Here is a 22,838-nt window from a genome sequence, read left to right on the forward strand (position 1 = left end):
CCCCCAGCCGCCCCTCAGGAGCACCAGTCCCATCCTGCCTCCACTTTTGCTTCCCTCTGCCCAACCCCCCACGTCCTACCTGGTTGTGCAGGGGTTCCTCCCGTCCCCTTAGGTGTCCAAGGTCCCCCACCAGAGCCTGGTAGGTGCCCTAATTGTGAGAAGATGTGAACTCTGCATCCTCCTACTCTGCCATCTTGACTTCACCTCCCCCCCATCCCTGGAATAAAGCTCCTTGACATGGGTCTTGGTAGTAATTTTTTGAATATGATACTTAAAGCACAAGCAACAAAATCAAAAATAAACAAGTGGGACTACATCAAACTAAAAAGCTTCTGCACAGCAAAAGAAACAATCAACGAAGTGAAAAGACAACCTATGGAATGGGAAAAATATATGAAACCCTATAACTGATTAGAGATTAATATCCAAAATATATAAAGAACTTACACAAATCAGCAGCAAAAAAACCAAACAATGAAAAAATGGGCAAAGAACCTGCATAGACATTTCTTCAAAGAAGATATAAGAAAGACCAACAGGCACATGGAAAAAATGCTCAACATTACTAGTAACTAAGGAAATGCATTAAAACTGCAATGAGACATCACCTCGCACTTGTTAGAATGGCCATTATAAAAAAGACAAGAGATACCAAATGCTGGTATGGATGAGGAGAAAGGGTTTGGTGGGCTTGTAAATTGGTACAGCCACTGCAAAACAATATGGAGGATCCTCAAAAAATTAAAAATGGATTACCATATTACCCAGCAATTCTAATACTTCTGGGAATATATACAAAGAAAATGAAAACTCTAACTCAAAAGATATCTGCCCTCCCATATTCATAGCAGCATTATTTACAATAGCCAAGAGATGGAAACAACCTAAGTGTACATTGATAGATAAAATGAGTAAAGCAGTTGTTGTATCTATACACAAAATGGAATATTATTCAGTCAGATAAATGAGGAAATTCTACTATTTCTGACAATGTATGGACCTTAAAGGCATTATGCTAAGTGAAATAAATCAGACAGAGAATGACAAATACTGTGTCATCTCACTTATATGTGGAATCTAAAAAACAAAAGTCAAACTCATAGAAAAAGAGATCAGACTTGTGGTTACCAGAGGCTGAGGGTGGGGGGAAGGGCAACTGGAGGAAGGTGGTTAAAAGGTACAAACTTCTAGTTATTAGATAAATAAATATTAGGGATGTAATGTACAACTTGATGACTACAGCTAGCACTGCTGTGTGTTGTATAGGTAAGTTGTTAAGAGAGTAAACCCTGAGAGTTCTCGTAACAAGGAGAAACATTTTTTTCCTTTTTGCTTATTTTTTCTTTTTATTGTATCTATATGTGAGCTGAGCCTATTGTGGTAATTGCTTCACAGTATATGCAAATCAAAAAATCAAACCATCCTGCTGTAGACCATAAAGTTATACTATGATGTATGTCAATTATTTCTCAATAATTGGAAAACTGGAAAAAATAGCGAAATAAAAAACCAAACATAAATTAAACTTTTGTTCATTTGAACATTTTCTTTCTGGCTACCTAGAAGATTTCATCTTTTCTTCAATATTCTGTAATTTTACCATTATGTAGTCAGGTTTAGTTTTGTTTGTATTTATCTTACCTGAATATTCTAAAGTTAGATGCTTTATATATTTTTCATCAGTTTTGGTTAATTGTCAGTCATTATTTACTCAAATATTGCTTTTTCTTCATGTTCTCTCTTCTCTACTTTGGAATTCTTACACATCTCTTTGACCTTTAAGTTTTTCCAGTATTTCATGTTTTTATTTTTTCCATGTGCTTATTTCACGTATTTTATCTGACCTATCTCAGGTCACTAATTCTATCATGTGTAATTTGATAATAAATACATTTTTGAAATTCTTAATCTAGTCATTATGTTTTTATTATTATTTTAAAAAATCCATTAGATCATTTAAAATTTTCCATTCATGGCTTAAATTTTCAATCATTTTTTATTACCTTGAACCAAATAAGAATAATTATTTTGAAATCTATTATCTGGAAGCCCTTGGTGTCTGTTTTATAACCTTTGATTTCTCCTGGATTTTGTTCACATTGTCTTGTTTCTTCAAATGCCTGGCCATTTAAAACTATATGCTGGAATATATATGTGTGTGTGTATATATATATATATATATATATATATATATATATACACACACACACACACACATACACACACACATACACATGCACACATATATATTCATATGTATATTATTTTATATATAATATATTCTAGAGTATACTTAAATATGTATATTCAGCATATGTTAAATATATATGTATATGTGAAAGATAATTTAAAGTTTTTAATATAGTATAATATGCATAATATTCATATTATCTAGCATAATATATAATACGCTAGACTTTATATAACACCAGCTGACATTTTTTAAACAATTTTTAAAAATTGAAGTATAGTTAATTTACAATGTTGTGTTAGTTTCAGATGTACAGCAAAGTGATTCAGTTATACATATGTATATATATCTATTCTTTTTCAGATTCTTTTCCATTATAGGTTGTTACAAGATATTGAATATAGTTCCATGTGCTATACAGTAGGTCCTCATTGTGTATCTATTTTATATATAGTGTTGTGTATAGGTTAATCCCAACCTCCTAATTTATCTTCCCCCCATGCCCCCTGCTATCCCGTTTGGTAACCATAAGTTTGCTTTCTATGTCTGTGAGTCTATTTCTGTTTTGTAAGTAAGTTCATTTGTATCATTTTTTTAGATTCCACATATAAGTCATATCATATGATGATTGTCTTTCTCTGACTGACTTACTTCACTTAATATGATATTCTCTAGGTCCATCCATGTTGCTGCAAATGGCATTATTTCATTCCTCTTTTGGTTGAGTAATATTCCATTGTATATATATATATATATATACCATACCTTCTTTATCCAGTTATCCATTGATGGACATTTGGGTTGTTTCCATGTCTTAGCTATTGTAAATAGTCCTGCTGTGAACATTGGGGTACATGTATATTTTTGAATTAGAGTTTTCTTCAGATATATGCCCAGGAGTAGGATTGCAGGATCATATGGTAACTCAACTTTTATTTTTTTAAGGAATCTCTCTACTGTTTTCCACAGTGGCTGCACCAGTTTACATTCCCACCAACAGTGTAGGAGGGTTCCTTTTTCTCCACACCCACTCCAGTATTTATTATTTGTAGACTTTTTAATGATGGCCATTCTGACCGGTGTAAGGTGATACCTCATTGTAGTTTTGATTTGCATTTCCCTAATAATTATCAATATTGAGCATCTTTTCATGTGCCTGTTGGCCATCTGTATGTCGTGTTTGGAGAAATATCTATTTGGGTCTTCTTCCCATTTTTTGTTTGGGTTGTTTGTTTTTTTGATATTGAGCTGTATGAGCTGCTTATATATTTTGGAAATGAATCCTGTGTCAGTAGCATCCTTTGCAAATGTTTTCTCCCAGTCTGTAGGCTGTCTTTTCGTTTTGTTTATGGTTTCCTTTGTTGTGCAAAAACTTTTAAGTGTAATTTGTTTATTTCTGTTTTTGTTTCCATTACTCTAGGAGACAGATCCAAAAAAGTATTGCTGCGATTTATGTCAAAGAGTGTTCTGCCTATATTTTCCTCTAGGAGTTTTATAGTATCCAGTCTTTCATTTAGGTCTTTGATCCATTTTGAGTTTATTTTTGTATATGGTGTCAGAGAATGTTCTAATTTCATTCTTTTACATGACCAGTTTTCCCAGTACCACTTACTGAAGAGACTGTCTTTTCTCCAATGTGTATTCTTGCCTCCTTTGTCATAGATTAATTGACCATAAATGCATGGGTTTATTTCTGGGCTTTCTATCCTGTTCCATTGATCTGTATGTCTGTTTTTGTGCCAGTACCTTATTGTTTTGATTACTGTAGCTTTGTAGTGTGGTCTGAGGTCAGGGAGGATGATTCCTCCAACTCCATTCTTTCTCAGGATTGTTTTGGCTATTCGGGGTCTTTTGTGTCTCCGTACAAATTGTGAAATGTTTTGTTCTAGTTCTGTGAAAAAATGCCATTGGTAATTTGATAGGGATTGCATTGAACCTATAGATTGTCTTGGGTAGTATGGTCATTTTAACAATATTGATTCTTCCAATTCAAGAACAGAGTATATCTTTCCATCTGTTTGTGGGGTCTTTAATTTCTTTCATCAGCATCTTATAGTTTTCAGAATACAGGTCTTTTGTCTCCTTAGGTTTATTCCTCTGTATTTCTTTTGGATGTGATGGTAAATGGGATTGTTTCCTTAATTTCTCTTTCTGATATTTTGTTGTCAGTGTGTAGAAATGCAACAGATTTCAGTGTATTTGTTCTGTGTCCAGCAACTTTACCAAATTCATTGATGAGCTCTAGTAGTTTTCTGGCAGTGTCTTTAGGATGTTCTACATATAGCATCATCCCATCTGCAAACAGTGACAGTTTTACTTCTTCTTTTCCAATTTGGATTCCTTTTATTTCTTTTTCTTCTCTGATTGCTGTAGCTAGGACTCCCAAAACCATGTTCAATAAAAATGGTGAGAATGGTCATACTTGTCTTCTTCCTGATCTTAGAGGAAATGCTTTCAGCTTTTCACCATTGAGTATGATGTTAGCTGTGGGTTTGTCATATATGACCTTTATTATGTTGAGGTATGTTCCCTTTTTTCTCCCTTTCTGAAGTGTTTTTTATCATGATTGGATGTTGAATTTTATCAAAAGATTTTTCTGCTTTTATGCTTTTCTGAGATGATCATATGGTTTTTATTCTCCAATTTGTTAATGTGTTGTATCACATTGATTGATTTGAGGATATTGAAAAATCCTTGCATCCCTGGAATAAATCCCACTTGATCATAGTTTATGATTGACAGTTTTATATCCAACTGAATTATCAATTAATACTGAGGGTGAAATGAAGATATTTTCAAGTAAAATAGGAAGAGTTTATCAACAGTAATCTCTGTTGGTGCTGCATTGTGTTCCCTCAAAATTCTTCTGTTGAAACCCTGACCCCTAGGACCAGAAAATGTGAGTGTATTTAGAGATAGGGCCTTTAAAATGAAGATTAAGTGAAAATGAGGCTGTTAGAGTGGGCCCTAATCCAATCTAACTGGTGTCATGTAAGAAGAGGAAATTTGGACGTACAAAGGGACACCAGGGTATCTGCTGCAAGAAAAGACCATGTGAAGACACAGTGAAAGGCAGCCATCTGCAGTCATTAGGAGAGGCCTCAAAGGAAACCAAACCAATCGACACCTTGATCTCAAACTTCCAACCTCTCCAACTGTGAGAAAATAAATTTCGGTTTTTTAAGCCAGTAGTCTGTGGTATTTGTTATGGCAGCCCTAGCAAGCTAATGAAGATTCTTATAAGAAGTACTAATACTTTAACTCCTAAATATTTTCAAATCGCATCACACATATAAAATATTCCTGCAGTATTCTGACAGAAGTACACAGGGGTTGGGGCGCTGAACAACACAGGGGTTGAACAACCCCTTGAACAGCACAGGGGTTGGGGCGCTGACCCTCTGTGCAGTTGAAAGTCCTCATATAATTTATAGTTGGTCCTTCATATCCATGGTGCCACACCATGGATTCAACCAACCTCAGATCTTGTAGTACTGTAGCATTTACTATTGAAAAAAAATTCACCCATAAGTGGTCCTGCACAGTTCAAACTCATGTTGTTCAAGGGTCAACTCTAGATAAGAATGGTCACAGGCCAGAGATCAGCCAGGGGGTTCTAGCCATTCTGTTCTCCACAGCCACACTAAGCGTTGAGGATATCAATATTTCATGCACATCTGTAACCCATTCATGACACCTCATCTGGGAAGCTCTTTTCTAAAGGATAAACTTCAGGAAGAAGTAAAATGATCTCATAAGGAATGTCTGACATTCATGGAGGAAGTTTCTTTCTATATATCAACTGAACCCCAGGCAGAATTTCAGGATGGCTATTAAAAAAAAATTTTTTTATAAACAGAAGGACACTAACTGATGACTTCTCAGAGAGCTGAGCAACAATCTTCTTTATCACCTTTACCTTCCAGGTATGTTTTCCTGCTTCTGCACTTGGATTCCAGTAAGTTGTGAGGATAGGTCTGTGAGTATAGCCCCATTCTCTGCTTTGGGTTTCTCTCTGGAAATACAAAGATTTTTGTTTGATCCTAGTTTTATAATTCTCTTTTTGTATTTATCATCACTATGTCCTTTTTTAATTTATTATTTTTAAAAATTTATTTTATTTTTGGCTGCGTTGGGTCTTCATTGCTGCACGTGGGCTTTCTCTAGTTGCGGTGAGCAGGGGCTACTCTTTGTTGCAATGCACGGGCTTCTCATTGTGGTGTCTTCTCTTGTTGTGGAACACGGGCTCTAGGTGCCAGGGCTTCAGTAGTTGCGGCACGTGGGCTCAGTAGTTGTGGCTCGTGGGCTCTAGAGCGCAGGATCAGTAGTTGTGGCGCACGGGCCTAGTTACTCCACATCCTGTGGGATCTTCCCGGACCAGGGCTTGAACCCGTGTCCCCTGCATTGGCATGCAGATTCTTAACCACTGCGCCACTAGGGAAGCCCATATCATCACTATGTCTTTTGGACAGAGATAGTATATTGAGAGTGTGAACAAATGGAGACTTAATCGGAAACCAAGCATAGCCATTATTCAGAAAGTTTCAGATTCCTCTTTGCCTAAGATATTGATTTCTGAGACACCACATGAGGATTCATATGTTCAATTCAGTTGTGTTAAAGTGCATGACAATACCCAAAATGAAACTTCACGCTTGAAAATTGGACACCACTGAAGCTATTTAGTAACTATTTAGAAAGCATTATTTTCACCTTGGAAAATAAACATTAAAGTTTATTTATGCTAGTAAAATTATGTTTCCAAAAATGTTACTTCTGAGGCTTAGTTTATCTTAGTATAAACTAGTTGTTCTCTTTCAGGGGTTATGCCCACCCCACCCCAACTGAGGACATTTGGCAATGTCTGGAGGCAATTTTGATTTTTGTGACTTGGGGGGGGTGCTACTGGCATCTAGTGGGTAGAGGTCAGGGATGTTTCTAGACATCTTACAATGCACTGAACAACCCCACATAACAAAAAAATTATTGACCCCAAATTTCAATAGTGTCAAAATTGAGAAAACCTACATCATTTGACTGTACTCACCATACAAAAGCAAAAATCATTTAGGAGCACCTGTTGACACTTTTTTGTCCCCTGAGATTCTGTTACCAAGGCTGTTGCCCCAGAATCATACCCCTGCCCCTCCCTCGAATGGAAACCAGTTGTTCTTATCTAAGTTCAGGAGGAAGCTGCAAAGAGAAAAGCAAGGACTGGTTAGAACAACTAGACCCAAGATGACAGAAGATTTGACTTCCAGTAGACCTTGATCCTCATTATACGCTCATTGTAATACGTTAGCATGCTAAAGGGCCCATCCACCAGCACCATGACAGGTGACGATCGCCTTGACAACAACTGGAAAAGCCCATACAAGGACTGAAAAAGAGTGTTGCATCAGTTCTGTGTCCAAACCACAACCCTGTTCTCAGATAAGACGTGAGTATGCCTCCCACTCTTTCCAATTCCCTCCCTTTTACCTCGGCCCTCCTAAACATATGGTGTCTCTGTCCCAATTGGGTTGTGAAGTTGATTTGCGAACTCAATTTGCGCTTCTCCATTCTTTGGCCATTAATGAAAGCTTGTGCTGTTCCAGTCTCAGCATAGGTTTCATTATTGGCTGTGCGAATCTGAGCGGAAAAAGAACCTCCCTGGGTGTCGGCGCCTGGCTAGGACTTTAGTGAGGGTCCAGTTGACCAGTTTGGTAACAGTTCCATTTAGGAGGTCAGCCTGGGGTCCCAGGACTCTGCATTTTTCCAGGTGGTTTCCATCCAAGAGGTCCAAGGATTACATTCTAAGAAATCTTTTTTACCCCTTGCTATTTCTGAAAGCTACTTAAGGATAGGGGCTGCATCCTCGCCTAAATCCAGAAAACGCTTGTTGAGTGAATGACAAAACGATGGATGAAAGTATGAATGAAGTTAGGGGAGTCAATCATTTTACTACACAGGTCCCAGCAGCTCCCGTTACTTCCGGCCGCAGAACTGGCCCTTTCAAGCCAAGCCTCTTGGGCAGGCTCTCGCCGCGACTCGAGGCATGCTGGACTACATTTCCCAGAGTTCCAAGGGATCGCTGCGCAGGCGCACTTGGAAAACTCGGGCGTCTCTCTCCTCCGCAGAAACTGGCAGGTCGTTGCCGTCCTGCCCCAGCCTGTCCTCCTGTCCTCCTTGTCCCGCAGTCTGAACTCCAGTAGTTCTCCTCGTGTATGTGTGTCGCTGCAGGCTAGACTTATGGCGTCGCCGTTGAGGTTCGACGGGCGGGTGGTACTGGTCACCGGCGCGGGGGGAGGTGAGTACGCGAAGGCTAGAGGGCCGGCGTCCTCCAGCGGTCCGGGATCCACACGCAGCTGTAGCTGCGATCTCAGCATCTGGGCTGCGGGCAGCGGTGGCGGGGCGGCTTGGGGAGCGAGCGACTGGACTCGGTGGGGTTGAGGGTGGGAGGACGGACAACGATTGTTCTCCGGGCGCCTAATCGGCTGAGGATGGTGAGGAGGGGCTGGCCAGCCTTGAGTGGGGAGCCAGAAACTCCTGGTGCAGCCCACTTCTCCACCCGCCCCAACCCTGTGGGAGCTTCTCAAGGCTTCAGATCTTGAGAGGAGAGAGGCCCGGCTCGGCTGCGGGTTGCAAAACTAGGTAAAATTCATCCCGACGCCCGTCTGTGCGTATCGATTGCGACTCTTCCTGTTAATAGACTCCCTAGGCCTCTGTCAAGTGTTTTAAACGTGGCGGAAAAGCCGCCTGGGGGCTGGAATCACCCCCGCAGGAGTAGAGATGTCAGCCCCTTGCCTTTGAAAAGTCAATCATCTTTCCCTCTGTCGGATGATTTTAAGTTCTTGAGAGGACCTTCTTTAAAAAAAGGCATCTGATAAGAGTCCTCCTTTTTGGACTTTGTGTGTTTATCAAGCGGATTGCAAACTCCAATGCCTGCAGGACTCAGGCAGGTGATAGAGGAATAAAATGAGAGTGGGGTGGGGGCAGTAGGAAGTAGAGAGCAGAGACCTTTCTGAAGTGAGCCAGATCTTCCTGTATTTCAGAAGCCAAGTGGAGATTGGTTATGTGAAATAACCCTATTTTTATTTCTATTTATTTATTTATGGCTGCATCAGGTCTTTGTTGCGGTGCGCGGGCCTCTCATTGCGGTGGCTTCTCTTGTCGCAGAGCCGGGCTCTAGGCGCGCAGGTTTAGTTGCTCCACGGCATGTGGGATCTTCCCGGACCAGGGCTCGAACCCGTGTCCCCTGCATTGGCAGGCGGATTCTTAACCACTGCACCACCAGGGAAGTCCCCAAATAACCCTATTTTTAAAGGACAAAATTTAAGACAAACCACTCATACCCACACGGATGCTTTGCAGTGAGGTTTTACACTATTTCCCACCTGTCCATGATCTCTGTAATCTCCAAGTGCAGGGATGTTGACCTTACGGGCCTTTGATTACCCACTGGTAGTGCCTTATACCTAGAATGGACCTAATGCAGAATTAATATGAATTATCTATTCGAAGTCACAAACAGTGGAATTCTGACAGTTAATTCATACGTATTTTCACGTCTCCATTTATAAAATGGATTCACATGCTTCCTTTCAGAAAATATCTTTAGTATTAATTGGTGGCCAAATGTTTTCTATCCGTAGCTATATTTATTCTAAAATGATTATGTTTTTGGGAAAACATTTTGTTTACACTTTGCTTTTGATGGAAATAATTAAGTAAAGCACTCATGTTTTAAACCTCTTTTGACAGTGAGTGATTCACAGTATGAAATACATTTTATACCAGGACCTGGTATACACACACACACACACACACACACACACACACACACGCACCATATTTGAAACAAGCTCATGACACGGTACATAGTAAATGCAGTGCACTTTGAACGTTTCTATTCTGTTTCATTAAGTAAATGCAGATTACAACCCACTAAATTGATTTTGTGAAGTATTAATGGGTTGTGACTAGACAGTTCTGAATTTAGCACCTCCTGTTCATGAACTGATCCGTATTTTAAAGAGCCTGGATTATGATATAATTACTAGCCATTAGATTTGAATACTGATCTGGGGCAGATATAATTTTGTGGTAAAGTTGAGACTGTCATTAGGTCTACACTGGGCCATCATTATGAAAGAGAGATTGAGATCTAATTCCAGTCCTCTCATGAAGACTGTTGTCCTTGAGGTCTTGGGGTTCTCATTTAAGGATACATATCTGTAGAATTGAGGCACTGCTAAACATCCCAGGAGGGTGTCCGTGAATGCCTGCCAGGCCTGTGTCTGGGAATTAGTCTGACTCCAACCCACGCATGTTCTAGAGATGAATAGAAATATCTTTGCACTATTCAGGTGCTGTTGTTTAGCTTGGAATATTGAATAGTTTAATGGGAGACCTGGAAGGAGAGGTTTAGAATTGTCTAGGATTAAGGGAAACAATTTTGCCGTGATGGGTGGTATAACGGGAATTCGTATTTATTAGCTGATTGTAGTAGTTGCTGGGGATGTAGTTGTGAGAGTGGTGGAGGTGGGCCGTGGAAGAAGGGAGTCTGGCCATTGTGAATTTGAGATGGTTATAAAATAGCAAGCTGTAGCTCTGGAGATAGTGAGAAGTGTGTGAGTAGTTGGAGATTCTGGAGTCAGGAGAGGTTTCGAAGTCATTTGACTTCCTTTGATTGGTAAAGCTAGAAGGTGAAATAGTCCAGGAAGCTAATCTCAGAGGCTCTGTCAGCTTGAAGCAGAGAGAAGTCTAACCCACTGAAGAGAGCACTGAACAAGCACTGTGAGAAAAGAATCAACTGATATTTGACAGTGCTAAAGAAGTTAAGGTCAGAAGAGAAATGGGGGAGAGAGGACGGTTGACAATGAACTTCGGTGTGGGAGAAAGTTAAGACAGGATTTAAAAGAGGATTAAGAGAAAATAGAGGCTCTTGGCTTTAACTTTTTGTGCATTTTGACTGTAAAGATGTGCTGGGCATTGTGGGAAATGTAAAAGAATGACATAATCTCAACCTACAAGGACCTTCTAGTTTAGTTGGGGAGACAAAGACACATAAAATATTTAAATAATGTTTATGTAAGCACAGATATAAAAACGTTGGAGGACACTTAACGAACCTGTTAATGGACGAGTGGTGTTACAGGGAAACAGGGAGGAGAATGTCACTTTTAACTTTACATACAGATTTGTGTACAGTTTGCATGGGCCTTTATGGTAAAAGTAGATTACTGACATATCTTTTCAGAGAATTGTATAGCTTGGTTTTGAGATAATTCTCTGATTAACTTAGATCAATCTCTACGAGAGACATACCCCATTCCTTTCATCTGATGATTTTCTACTTTGTTACCTTTTTTTTTTTTTTTTGCGTTCTGGTTATGAGTATTTGATTTCTCTGAAAACCTCATGTTTCGAGCAAGTGCTTCAGCCTAGATCTGATAAAATATGAGGAGACTTGAGTTATTATATTGGGTGGGTTCTCTCTCATCCATTCAGAGTGGATTAAATTTTAAAATAAATTATTTGGTGATCTTTTGGTTTTGGAAAACTTTATAGTTTGGGTTCTTTTTAGAAGAGCCTGATAATTTAGCCATCTCAATATTTGTTTACATGTTTATCAATTAATTCAAATTAAATTTAAACTACCAATTAAATTTCTCAATTACATTTTAAAAAACGTGTGCACGGGGCGTCAGGGGCACGAGGCGGCGCCGGCCTGGCGCGGCGGCCGCGTGGACCGGCGCCCGGGGCGGCAGAGCGGGGGCGGGGCCGTGGTTCCGGAGCGCAGCCCCGCCGCCGCCGCCCGGGCCGAGGCGCTAGGGCACCGGGGACGCGTGGTGGGCGCAGGGCAGTGACGCCGGCCCGGGCAGAGGCTGCCGGAGCGCCGCAGGCCTGGAAGTCCGCGCGGGTCGCCTGGAGACGACGCCTCCGCCAGGCCCTGCTCGAGCCCGCCCCGCGCCCAGGCGCACTTGGCCGCCCGGTGCCCACGGCGCGTTGGGCCTCAAACCATGCCGGTGTCTGACCAGGCGTTTGTCACGCTGGCTACCAATGACGTGTACTGCCAGGGTCCTTGGTGCTGGGGCAATCATTGCGGGACCACAGGGCCACCAGGAGGCTGGTGGTGCTGGTCACCCCTCAGGTGTCCAGCCTGCTCAGGGAAATTCAGATGATCCACATTGACACCAGAAGAAGTGAAACCCTTCTGCTGACCAGTAACAATGGGAGACATGGAGAATGTTATCAAAGGCTTATCTGGGGGTAAGGACCTGGGCCTGGGCAATTGTAAGGGATGTTCTGTAAAACTGGGCAGACTAAATTTCCATGCAAAAAGGAAAAAAACAAAAAAACAAAAAAACGTGTGCATGTTAAAATAATTTAAACAATGCAGAAGTAAGCTTTCCACCCCTTGTTGCTAGTTACATAATTCTGTTCCCCAGAGGTAACCCCTAATTGCCTGTCTCTTATATAGTCTTCCTGAGATATTCTCTGCCTATACAATTTATATGGGCACGTATCCATTTTTGGATGTATAAATTTACACCTCATACCTTTGAGTGTGAATTAAATATTTCCTGTGTGTGGTGATTATGTAGTCAAGGTTCAGAGCAGGATATAGAAACCACTAGATATTTGAAACAGGAAAGGACTTAATTTAAGCAGTTGGGTTTTAGGCAGTTCCTCTTGGAATTCCTTATGGAACAGTATAAAACTGGTCCATTAGGGGAGCCACTACCTCTGAGGCTACCATTGGAACTGCCACAGCCCAAATAGCCACTGGCCCCAGGGATCTAGAGAATGGAAGCTGCCATCCAGAAATTAGGGAGCTAGATCTAGAAGCTGCCACTATACCTGCTTAATACCTAGGAAGCCTCAAGAAATCAGCTTCTTAACCAACAGTAACATCCAAAAGTCACAGTAAGGTGGCTTCTGCCTCATTCCCTCCTTCCACATTTCATGCAAATGCGTTTAATGGTGGAACCCAATTCACATCTAGCGTCCATCCTAGAAGCTAGGTAGAATGATAGGAAATGGTAGGTAGAATAGGTGGAAAATACAGTTTTAAGCTTTCCAACCCCTGAAAGTAGAAGTAGGTGAAGTAGAGGCTGAGAGTACCAATGAAAGCTCTACCTTTGTAATGTAATTAATTGCTCACCAGTTACTTTGCAATAGGGATTGAGTTGAGTGGACCAGAAAAATTATGCTAACATTTGCTCAACCTTCTGATTTTTTTCTTTTGTTTTCAATAGGATTGGGCCGAGCCTATGCCCTGGCTTTTGCAGAAAGAGGTGCATCAGTTGTTGGTAAGTTGATAAATTTTTCTTTTCATTCAGTAGCTAGGAACTAAAATACAGTCTTCACAAGCCAGAGGCCTTTGTATTCACATCAAATAATTTGTTAAGGTCAAATTTCATCACTAATTTTTTCTTGTGCCAGCAAAATTTTTTTCCCCATTGAGGCTAACTTTGTAACTTACTTTTTAAAGTGAACTAGTTTCACAGAATTTGCAACTTAATAGAACTGAGAAAGATGAGCCGACATTCATTATATAAAAGGAAATTCTTGAATTTGGTCTATTGTGGGCTGTAATTTTTCGATGTAGAAGACTGGTGCAAGATGAATCCTTGTAAGTGTAAATATATTGATAAGGTAAGAAATAAGTGCATTTTCATAACTAAATGTTTGGAATCAGGGAATCGAAAGTATTTTTTTTTTAATCTCTTTCATAAAAATTTTTCAAATGGAAGCTTTTATAACAGTTAAAAATTTTTTAAATTAAAGGGGCACTTGCATGAGTTTTATTATGGGGGGATCAGTTGGAAGATGGTGTATTGAAGAATACACCAAAAGTGGGAGGTTTTAGTAATCTTAGTGGTTTGCCTGATGTACTTGGCAGTTGGTATGGACCTAGGAGTGGATTTGTCTACAGCCAAGTCTTTGTGGGGAATATCTAAATGAGTGCCAGGTAGGTACATAGGGCAGATGTATGGCCCAATATTTATTAATATCTGTCCTGGGCTAAAATTGTTGGCCCACATTATTGTCCCCCCAATCCCAGTTTTCCTACATCTTATCAGGGAATACAGAGAGCCAAATTTCTCCCAATTTGTTTACGGAGATGTGTAATAAAAGACTGAACAAGCAGCCAGGTTTTCTAAACAAAGAAGACCTAAGCAGGATATTGAATATACTTTTCTTCCTCAGCATATATCTTTTTTTTTTTTTTAATTCATGAGATATTTATTAAAATAACACATTTAGGGAAAAATATCAATACAATTGTATACATCATTACTGAAAACTGTATACCATCATACAAAAAAGGATTTTATTTTGGGAAATCAATTCCTAATTTATGGCAAGTTTTACTTTCAGAAATAAAACCACAAAACAACACAATCTAATTCAATCTTAACGGCTGGCATGCTGAGCAAGGAATGTTCTTATTCTTTGTAGGAGCTCCTTCTTTACACTGTCAGGTACCAGGGCTCTGCCTTTTGGTGTGATTTCAGCCACCAAGTCATCAACAGTAACGTGTTCTAGTCCTTTTTCTTTAATTACCTTTACAGTGTGCCTTCAACTGATCCTTCCAGCCACATTCAATTAATTTAGCTCTCAGCAACTCTTTGAGGCCTTCTCTTTCTCCGGTTTCTATCAACTTTTGGTTAATTGCTGCTCTCATCTGCGCATCTTTGTTCATCTTGCTAACCACACTCTTCGGCTGCCCGGACCTAGCATATATCTTTATGGAAGGGACACAGCGACTTTGGATGTTCCTTGTTTAAGGTCATAGCCACTGGCTGTTAATCCAGTCTACTTCTTGGGGCAAGGACAAATTTTGATATTGTGGTATTTGGTCAGGGCGTGTATAGTTCAGGCCTTTTTTGCCAGGTTTTCCCCAAAATATTTCATGTCAGGGCCTAAAGGCACATGTTGTTACTTTTTTTTTTTTCCTTTAAAAAAAAATATTGTTATTTATTTATTAATACTTAAAACTTTTAATTTATTTACATCTTTTCCACTCAATTCCGTAAGTGCAAGTATCTCATTTTATCTTTTGTATCTCCTAAAGTTCTGAGAATGTTGCCTTTTGTAAAGAAGGGACTTTGTTCATTCCTTCCTTTATTGTTTGCTGTAGCCCTTTTCAGGGGGTGGGGCGGGCTGGGGAGTGGTTGGTGTGTCTTTGAGATTGGTTGAATAAATTTCTGCTTTTTTTGTTGTGACTAAGTTATAATCTTAGTTTATAAACTTGTTTTGTAAAACCTTTTGCAGCAGTATGTGTTTATGTGGATCAGTTTTCCTATATTTATTTATTACCTTTGAATTTGTTGAACTCAGATTGGAGTTTTTCAGTTCTAAGAAAAAGGTAAACAGGGACAGTGTATCTGTTTATTTTGTCATTGCCTCAGGGATGGTATCGCAGCAAGTGCTTGTGAGAGTCCAAAAAGGCAGAAAATTAGTGTTTTGGGAAAAATATTTACCAAACTAGGCTGGAGAGCCAGATTTAGTTTAGCTTAGTTTATGTGAAAATGTAGAACTTTTCACTGATATTTTCTACCACTTTTTAACCTGTGACCTAGCTGTGAACTTTCTGGGCTACCAATGGGTTTTGTTCTTCCTTAACCACCACTACCCTCTGCTTTAATTTTTTTAAAACACAGATGCCCTGAGTCCAGGTTGTATCATGTGCACTAACATTTCTCCTGTGTTAATTTTGTTCTGCTCAGCATATTTTTACCTGAGTAAGCAAAAAATAGTAAAGAGGAGTAAGCAAACCTAGGATTTATGACATCAGAGTATCTTGTTTGTGGAAAAATTACTAATCAGTTAATCCTATGACTAGCTCAGAGGCCAGTAAGAAGTAAGACCTTAAGAAATGGAGTACCTTGTTTCTCATATAAGTCAACTTTTGCTAGGTTATGCCGAGTTAACAGACAAATCTCAATGGTTTATAATAATAAAGGATAATTTCAGGACTTCCCTGGTGGTGTAGAGGTTAAGAGTCCACCTGCCAATGCAGGGGTTACAGGTTCGAGCCCTGGTCCGGGAAGATCCCACATGCCGCGGAGCAACTGAGCCCGTGCGCCACAACTACTGAGCGTACGCTCTAGAGCCCACGAGCCACAAGTACTGAGCCCGTGTGCCACAACTACTGAAGCCCATGTGCCTAGAGTCCGTGCTCCGCAACAAGAGAAGCCACTGCAATGAGAAGCCCACACACCTCAATGAAGAGTAGCCCCTGCTCGCCGCAACTAGAGAAAGCCCACGCACAGGAAGGAAGACCCAACACAGCCAAAAATAAAAATAAATAAAATAAATAAATTCATAAAAAAAAAAAAGGGTAATTTCATACCTACCTGACCTTTCAGCTTCTGGTCAGCTGTGTCTCTGCTTTATGTGTCGTACTAATTTCAGGATCCCAGCTGAAGGAGCAACTTTCATCATGGCTGTTCTTCCGGCAGAAGGAAAATAAAAATGGATCCCCTTGGTGTCTCATAAAGCTTCTGTTTAGAAGTGGCATGTCATTTCTACTCACCTTTCATTGGCCAAAGGAAATCACCTGGCCAAGCCCAAAGTTAAGGGTATCACTTAAGGGCTTCCCTGGTGGCGCAGTGGTTGAGAATCTGCCTGCTAATGCAGGGGACACGGGTTCGAGCCCTGGTCTGGGAAGATCCCACATGCCACGGAGCAGCTGGGCCCGTGAGCCACAATTGCTGAGCCTGCGCGTCTGGAGCCTGTGCCCCGCAACGGGAGGGGCCGCGATAGAGAAAGGCCCGCGCACCGTGATGAAGAGCGGTCCCCGCACCGCGATGAAGAGTGGCCCCCGCTTGCCGCAACTGGAGAAAGCCCTCGCACGAACCGAAGACCCAACACAGCCAAAAATAAATAAATAAATAAATAAATAAATAAAAATTAAAAAAAAAAAAAAAAAAAAAAAAAGAAAAGAAAAAAGGGTATCACTTAAGATATTCTCTTCATGTAAATATGATTGCTATGTTTTATATTCCGTAATATAAAGCATTATGGGAGATTTAAATCTGGGTATAAGAACTGCTAAGCCTGTGGCTGATAATTACAACAAGGGACATTTGGTTTCGTACACGTTACATCTTTCAAGAAATGTTCGCACATGTCTGAAGGAAATGTTGGGAATGGAATAGGTTTGAGATTTCCTCAGTAGGTGAGCTGTATCGAGTTCTCTGAATATTAAGTTTTGTCTTGAGGGCGTGAACACAAAGAAGATGGAAGTGTTCCAGCAAGGAGAACCTCTTTTTGGACAGTAAGAAAGGCAGAATGCTTTCTATTCTTGAACTGGAGGAGTAGCATTTTTGGGTAATTGAAACTGCAATCTTTTGAAGTAAGATCGACATGATTTCTTTTCTGTACTGCAGTTGCATAATCACTGGTAAAGATGAGTTACAAGTTCCTGTGGTCTGATGCCAGAGCCTGTGTTTTTAACCGCTGTGTGATCCTGACAGCCAGAAGGTGAACTGCAGTGGGGAAAGTGAATTGTCTTTGAAGTTAGGTCAGGCTATAAATCCTGTTTCTGCTGTCTAATTACATGACCTCTGAATATTAGTAGCCACCTTACCTAATAACTTCCAGGATTATGATGGGGATTAAATGACATCAAGAATTAAAACCTTTTGTAAAGGGGGTAAAAAGCGAATAATAGTGACTGCCTACCGTGTGCTGGGCACTGTGCTCAAGATTATGTCAAAGTGAGCTTAGGGGGCATCCCAGGCTGGCGTGAAGTCATCTAGGGGAACAAAGTGAGAGATGAGAGATCACAGGAGGTCAGGTCATGTAGGACCATTTAGTTCAGAGTAAGGACTGGCTTTTACCCTGATTGAGATGGGAAGCCATTGGAGAGCGTGGAGGAGCAACATGACCTCATTTAAGGTTTAAGTGGATCATTCTGAGTGCTGTGTGAGGAATAGGTTCTAGGGGAGCAGGCGTGGAAGTGGAGAAGTACGTTGGGTATATTGGGGTCTATTATCCTATTAACAATTCTTGTCCACACTTGTGATTTTTTGTTAAAAAAAGAAGAGGAAGCAGAGAGATCTGTCAGGTTATTGCAGTAATCTACATAAGAGATGGAGGTGATTCAGACAGGTGGTAGGGATGGAGGTGGTGCAAAGAAGTTAAATTCTGGATATATTTTGAAGGTAGGTATGGCAGGATTTGCTTATTTGCTGATGTGGGTTGAAAGGGAGAGAGAAGGATAAAGTGGTGGTTTACCGAGATAGGAAAGACTGGAGGAGGGCCGGATTCGCAGAGAGGGGACATTCCCAGTAGACTTTCAGATGGGGATAGTAGGTAGGCAGTGGGACATAGGACTCTGTAGTTGGGGGGACAGGTTGAAGCTGTGTAAATCTGTTTTCAGTTTCTAGGTGGTATTCAAAGCCAGGAGACTGGATTAGATTACCCAGGTGGTGAGTGCATATAAACAGGAGATAGGGTCCCAGCACTGAACTCTGGAGGGGACTCAGTCTCTCATTTTCAGTTTCTTCTCCCTTTAAGGAGACCTTTGATGCCTTCTTGTTGTTGAGACAGATTAAGTCCCTTAAATTAAAGAGACCTAATTTAAGACGTTGCTTTCTAAACTGTCACAACATTTTGGAGGTCTTCAAATATTTAGATACATTTATGGCCATTCTGGAAAAGACTCTGATGAACTAGGGTGATTGTATCTTTCTACCAAACGTGAAAATAGTATGGCAGCTCTGTGTTTTCCGCCTTTTCTTTGGCTGTCAAGAAGCTTGAGGGTAAACCTGACACTGTCCCCAAATAGAGTAACTACCATTAGCATATGCTTTGAGTAGGCTTCTCTTTCTCTGATGTACGTTTTCTTAATTTTTCCGTTTTTTAATAGTCCTTGCACATTTAAGCCACCTCAAATACTTTTTGGTAGCAGTCAGGACATGAACAGAATACAGGAAGAAATCCCCATTGGGCCCACAGCTCTAAAATCAATGAAATGATTCTTAATGCTATTGTTTGCTATCGGAAACTTTATCAAAATAGGAGGAAAGGCATCAAGCATAGAAAACAGAAATGTCTGGAAGAACATCCAAGAGATGGTTAATAGCAGTTACCTCTGGGGTAAGACAAGGATTAAAACGACTTTTTGAGTCTGCAGGGTTTGAATTTCTTGAAAGCATTAAAAAAAAAAAAAAGTAAATAACCTCTCCAAAAAATAAGTACACTTGTAGTATAATATTGCCCGTGTCATCTTTTTATATGCTTCTCAGATTACTCATTGTAAAGGATTTCACTCACAGAATCAATACATATGCAAGTTATTTTGATTTTGTAAATTTGGAAGCACCATTTTACTTTGGAAATAAAAGTCGTTTATAGATATGTCATTGGTAGTGGATATGACTCAGCTGGTGTCAAACCCTTGGATTGAATAAATATATGAACACGAATATGTGTAAGCACAGTGATAAAGCACTCTTCAAATACAAAGCATTATAACATTATTACTCTTGATAATTAAGTGGCAAGTTAGAAACTGCTATATAAGCAATTTCCCGCACTGAGCTACAGCAAAAAGGACGAACTACTTATAGTAAAGTGAAGCAGTAAAGTGAGGGCAGACTTTAAGGGATCTTGAAAGTTAGGCAGTGAATAATTAGGGTTCCACTGCAGATTTTGAGCAAGGGGATGACGTAGTATAAAGGCTGCCTTTGGGCCATTACCCAGCAACAGTCTGCTGATTGCCTGGAAAGATTAAGATTGGAGGCAGAAGACCACCGGGAAGGCAACTGTAGTAATCTGGGCATGAAATTATAGAATAGGAAAGAAATGGCAGTAAACGATTCCTCGAAAGAACTGGAAACTCCTCAGTGCACAAACTGTCTACCTTGCGAGCTTAAAGCACCTAGCACAGTGCTGGATACAGAGTGGGAACAGAGTGAACATTTGAAGAGTCATAATGAAATTGATGTCAAGCCTTGATGGCTCAGTGACATGTGCTGTTCAGAAATGGGAGAAAGGAAAGAGTACCTGGGAAATAACTCACCCAGCAAACTGATGTTGAGAAGATGGGACAGTTTGAGGAAGATGATAATCAATTTGCTTTGCTTTTTTTTTTTTTTCCTATCAAACTATAAGTGACGTATATTCCCTCAGCTGGTTTAGCAGCCCTGATATCAGGAGACCCAAAGCATGTTTCTTGCTCTAGTCTTTGGAGCCAATAGTCAGGGCTGAAGGATAGCAAGAAAGAACAAGAAAACCAACTTCTGAGAGCAAAGTCCTGTACACAAATAGGATTGCTAAAGACAAATCCAGATTTCTCAATCTGGTTTTTGTAACAAAACACTGGAAAACAATGTATGTAATGCTCATCAAATAATATTAATGCTCCAATGTTACCTCTGTTTCTCTTTCAACATTTCAATAAAGGAACTTATGATCTGCAACACGTATAAAGAATTAAAATCTTTTATAAGTAAGGGACACGTACACATCTGTAAGAAAGAAAAACACCCCAAATGAAACGTGATTTAAGCAGGCAAAACAATAAGAAGTATAAATGACCAATAAGCCCATGAAAATAATGTTACCTTACTAGTGCTCAAAGAAATGTAAATTAAATAATGAGCTACAACTTGTAATCATTTAATTGTTATACTGAAAAGAATGATGATGTCCAGTGTTGGGAGGATATGGGGAAACAGGCATTGTCACAAACATGGTTCTGTTTTCAGGCTTGGATAGCTGATAACTTGATACTTTGTATTTAGGTATCCATTTACCTATTAATAGAGTACTTTTACAGGCTCCAAGTGTGTTTTAGAATTCTCTGGATTCTTATATCCCTGCTCTAGTGGTTAGCATATTGCAGGTATTTAGTAAAATCTTGGGGTGGATTTTTAGTAAAAAACCTTATGTAGTCTTTAGTAGACTATCCAAGTCATTGATTTATTTAAAATGACAGAAATAGGAAAAAGATTTTACATCTTAAAAAAAAAAAAAAAAAACTCTTCAGAGCTATAAACTGGATTTTATATGGAGGATTTACAAATATATCACTTTGGGGGATATTTTGATGGTTTTAGCTGAAAAGACTCTGTCCTTAACTATCATAATCTTAACCATTTTTACTCCCTAATTTAAGGCTATTTGTTTGACTGGGGTGGCTGATTTACTGTTTCTTCTATATTCTCCCCAAGCACATGTGATTTTTTTTTTTGTTTGTTTTTTTTAGTGGAAATAATTAGGATAAAAGAAACTTGTTTACAGCATTAGAGGAGCAGAGTGGTATTGTGGTAGGTCCAGGTTCTAGTCTGAATTTTGCCATTTCATACAGCCTTGGAGCCTGGACAAGCTTTGGAGCCTGGAACAAGTTACATAACCTTTCCTAAACTTTGCTCTTCTGCGAAAATAGGAACAACTGTTCCGGCCAAACTCCTAAAAAGCTGTATGGAGATCAAATGCAGCAATGTACATAGATGGGTCTTTGAAAATGTAAGGTATATACATACCAGTATAAGGCGGTAATGGTATTTTAAAATATTATTGTGATTAGAATTTTAGTCATATATTTAAGCTGAACAGTGTCACATAGTGTGGATGCATTTCTCTTTGTATACAATCTGTGAACATTGTTGCTATCCAAGCCCTTCAGCGTGTAACCAGTGCTTTTCTAGTTAAGCCTGAAATCCCTGTGATTTAGCTCTGGTGATAGTGGGATAACTGAGTGGGGTCAGTGTTAAGTTTGTACTCTCTAAGGTGGAGACTTGTCTTGAATAAATCTATTCTGAAACTGTTTCACTGCACATCATTGATCTCAATAATTATTTATACAGTCTTCAGTTCTTACCTTTGCTTGCACTTGGTTGCACTTTGAACAGTTTCCACTTGGGGGTAGTGTTTCATTTCACAATTGAACAATTCTTTCTTTACTTTAGTATGGCCTTTGCCAGTTTGCTCTTGAACTTTCTCTTGCTTAGTTAAAAAGGGTCTTAATAGACTGTTAGCCGCATGTTTTAAAATCTTGATTTTTAAAAACTGTTTCCTGTCATTTGAGTAATTGTACAGAAATGAATAATTAATAGGAATTTAGTCTTGAGAATCTTAACACTTTTTTTTTTAAATCTCTGAGGGATAATGTAAGCCTTTTCCCCATTATTTTGTGTCTTTGCGGCATTTTTTATTTGCAGTAAGGCTGTTAAGACTATATTGTTAGAAAAAATATATCCCAGTCCACATTTTGAAAAACTCATTTCCTTTAAGAGTAAAAGCACATTAGGCTAGCTTTGCTCGGTATCATCCCTGTATCTCCCTTTACCACCCAACCCCACTTGCAGCCCTCACTCCAGCCCCCACCAAAAGAGACCCATTCTTGAAAAGAAAAACAGATCTTGTGGGTTTTTCTTTTTTCCCCAGGTATGGTAATTATCAATTTGGTAATATTAAGAGACTTTAAATTTTAGTATATACCTCTATGCCATTTATTAATTAGTAATTTTTAAATTGTTATATTCTGCACAGTGTGCAATAACCCTATAAAAATGATCACTTTGCAATGCAAATTAATTCTTTGTCCCAGGTATTTGTTTTAAATTCTGTTTTTTCCAAGTTATTTGGCATTGATCTATATATCTTTTCATTTGTTTTTGCATGTTATTTTGTAAATAAT

The 22,838-nt window shown here is 39.6% G+C and overlaps 1 pseudogene; it reads right to left on the bottom strand.

Moving 5' to 3' along the window:
- Nucleotides 1-14,596: 14,596 nt before the first annotated feature.
- On the bottom strand, nucleotides 14,597-14,891 carry LOC130707265 (transcription and mRNA export factor ENY2-like; annotated as a pseudogene).
- Between the last annotated feature and the right edge of the window lie 7,947 nt (nucleotides 14,892-22,838).

The sequence above is a fragment of the Balaenoptera acutorostrata genome, chromosome 2, assembly GCF_949987535.1.
Source record: "Balaenoptera acutorostrata chromosome 2, mBalAcu1.1, whole genome shotgun sequence".
NCBI lineage: Eukaryota > Metazoa > Chordata > Mammalia > Artiodactyla > Balaenopteridae > Balaenoptera > Balaenoptera acutorostrata.